Here is a 3,980-nt window from a genome sequence, read left to right on the forward strand (position 1 = left end):
ATACTTTGGAAAGAAAGTAGGAGATTGGATACTGTTAATCTGTGGAAGGAAGGATGGTGTTGAAGGACATAATATTAAGAATACTTTGGAAGGATGGTGTTAGAAGATAATGGATGCTGTTAATCTGTGGAAGGATGGTGTTGAAGGACATAATATTAAGAATACTTTGGAAAGAAAGTAGGAGATTGGATGCTGTTAATCTGTGGAAGGATAGTGTTGAAGGACATAATATTAAGAATACTTTGGAAAGAAAGTAGGAGATTGGATGCTGTTAATCTGTGGAAGGATGGCGTTGAAGGACATAATATTAAGAATACTTGGAAAGAAAGTAGGAGATTGGATGCTGTTAATCTGTGGAAGGATAGTGTTGAAGGACATAATATTAAGAATACTTTGGAAAGAAAGTAGGAGATTGGATGCTGTTAATCTGTGGAAGGATAGTGTTGAATCTACAATTCATGTTGTGAAAAGAAGTACTTGTAGGGGAACCATTGTAAAGAATCTCATCACTAAAATGGTGAAGATTCACAGAAGATGTTGAAATTTTAGATCAAATAATGGAAATATTAAAGTGAAATAAATATGGTGAGCTATTTGATAAATGTTGTACCAAATTGGGAAGATAAAATATGTTATCAGGAGTTCGAAACTGTTTTCAGAAGACATGAAAGTTTGGTACAATCATACGTTTTGAACCAAGTGGTTATGAAAGTAAATAAATGATATGATAACAAAATCTTCAGTTCCTTCAAGTCACACCTTCCTTCTTATGTTTCGCCAATGATTGAAAGTGCCATGAGATACTCTCCGTGGTCACAGTGGGGGTGATGATTATGTGGTGGTTATAAAATTGCCTTAGTATTAACAGTTAGAAGGTTACTTGTCTGACTGAAGTATAAGAGGTCCAGAGTTCGATTCCATTTGCAGATAATGCAAGAGTTGAAAAATAAAACCACATAGATTATACTAATGTTCAAATAATGAAAACAGGAGTGGGCTGAAGTTTTCAAACGATTTCAGTAAATGATAACGGGGGTTGACTCAGTGGGTTGAGCACTCCAGTGGCATGTATGCAGACTCACACCGCTAAAAACCGGGTTTCGATATCCGAGGTGGGAAGAGCACAGATAGCCAATTGTGTAGCTTTGTGTTGAATTTAAAACAAACAATAGATGGAGCCTTTATATGGCATGCTTTGGGTTCGAGGCTCAGGAATAGCTAAATCCAGACAATGGCATACTGATAAATAGTATGATGTTAGGGCTGACAGATCCATGTTTTTCAAGATGATCTTGGCCTAAAGAAACACACATTCTTTGGTTTACCGATGTAATTAAGTTTAAGAAATATCTTGCAATTGAAAATTCTAAGTCCCTAATTTGAACTTATATTTATGATCTGAGTGTAAAATAAAGAGCTGCTACATACTGTGTCATTAAGCGATCAATTTTGTTGATGACGTCATACTACCTACGAATACCTGTTTGTTTTTTGAATTTTGCACAAAGCTATTCGAGGGCTATCTGTGCTAGCCGTCCCTAATTTAGCAGTGTAAGACTAGAGGAAAGGCAGATAGTCATCACCACCCACCGCCAACTCTTGGGCTACTCTTTTACCAACAAATAGTGGGATTGACCGTAACATTATAACGTCCCCACGGCTGAAAGGGCGAGCATGTTTGGCGCGAGAGGGATACGAACCCGCGACCCTCAGATTACGAGTCGCACGCCTTAACACGCTTGGCCATGCCGGGCCCCTACGAATACCAAACAGTGACATCATGTAGTTCGGATATACGCCACTCTATCCCGACTTTATACTGGCTGTGGTTGACACGAGATTTACTGATTTGGATATTTAATATAATCTACTTAACCCAGTTTTGGATAATTATATTCAGGTGAGAATAACGAGAATCAGTAATACGGTGTAGCGTATATATATATAAATACGTGGTGAGAATCAGTAATGCGGTGTAGCGTATATATATACATCAGTACGTGGTGAGAATCAGTAATACGTTGTAGCGTATATATATATAAATACGTGGTGAGAATCAGTAATGTGGTGTAGGGTATATATATATAAATACGTGGTGAGAATCAGTAATGCGGTGTAGCGTATATATATACATCAGTACGTGGTGAGAATCAGTAATACGTTGTAGCGTATATATATATAAATACGTGGTGAGAATCAGTAATGTGGTGTAGGGTATATATATATAAATACGTGGTGAGAATCAGTAATGCGGTGTAGCGTATATATACATCAGTACGTGGTGAGAATCAGTAATACGGCGTAGCGTATATATATATAAATACGTGATGAGAATCAGTAATACGGTGTAGCGTATATATAAATATATATTAATATGTGGTGAGAATCAGTAATACAGTGTAGCGTATATATACATCAGTACGTGGTGAGAATCAGTAATACGGTGTAGCGTATATATATATCAATATGTGGTGAGAATCAGTAATACGGCGTAGCGTATATATATATATCAATACGTGGTGAGAATCAGTAATACGGTATAGCGTATATATATATCAGTACGTGGTGAGAATCAGCAACACGGTGTAACGTATATATATATCAGTACGTGGTGAGAATCAGTAATACAGTGTAGCGTATATATACATCAGTACGTGGTGAGAATCAGTAATACGGTGTAGCGTATATATAAATATATATCAATACGTGGTGAGAATCAGTAATACGGTGTAGCGTATATATTTGTCAGTACGTGGTGAGAATCAGTAATACGGCGTAGCGTATATATATATCAATACGTGGTGAGAATCAGTAATACGGCGTAGCGTATATATATATCAGTACGTGGTGAGAATCAGTAATACGGTATAGCGTATATATATATCAGTACGTGGTGAGAATCAGTAATACGGCGTAGCGTATATATATATCAGTAAGTGGTGAGAATCACTAATTCGGTGGAGCGTAATTCGAAAAGAAAAAAATTCTTCCTTATGAGAATCAGTTGCTCTAATGGAGAAAAGAGACAAGGAACCCTATAGTGATTGGAGTTGATAACAAATAATAATAGAAAGAAAAACTGCGTTATATTAAGTAATCGGTGAGTAAGGTTATTAAATTAGGCGGATGGTGTCGACTGTTTATTTTCTTTTTGGTCAGCAGTTCTAATTTGGGGACGGATGTGTCTAAATATCTGAGGAAGTTAGTTTTAATTTGGCATAATGTGCTGGTCACACTGATAATATTAAAAACAGTATATATATCTCACATGTGATATCGATAACTTTAAAAACATAGACACTCATTTATCACTCCCAAAATAATCCACTTGATAAAAGAGTACCGCCTAGCTATAAAGGAAATTCTCTAGTATTTTGAATATAAATCTGTAGAATAGTTTTATCTGACATTAGGTGATTTTGGGTAAACGTATGATTACACAGCTTGTGTCACTACTAAATACAATATTTCAACTATCGATGTATACTTTCATTGTGGACCATTTGTTTGTTTCGTAACTTAAATGCATATATATTCAAATCTTTATAAATTTTCTCTAATTTTAAAATGTTTGCATTAAACGTGAGCCCTTTCCAAACTGACTTTATGACGAATGAGAAATATCCTTTCAGGAGGTGAGTCATGGAAACTCATTTAGTTTTCGTTTTTGTACGTTTGTACACATGAGGCTTGAACAATGAAAACTGGAGGTAAGACATGGTCGGATGACTACATATAGATGTTTTACTTAAAAACGATGCCATCCTTTATCATTACAATAAGATCACTTGGAATACGTATCGTCATAATAATTGATTTACCCTCAGGAATTTCGAACTTACACACCAAACGCAAGTGGACTAAATACACGAAAGACGAAAAATCAAAAACCCATTTAATTTTTACGTCCAGTTCGTTCGCGTCTTCCGAACTAAGAGAAGATATGATTGGACGAAACCTATCACGTGGCTCACTTCTCT

This window comes from Tachypleus tridentatus, chromosome 9 (genome assembly GCF_004210375.1).
Source record: "Tachypleus tridentatus isolate NWPU-2018 chromosome 9, ASM421037v1, whole genome shotgun sequence".
In the NCBI taxonomy this organism is placed as follows: Eukaryota; Metazoa; Arthropoda; class Merostomata; order Xiphosura; family Limulidae; genus Tachypleus; species Tachypleus tridentatus.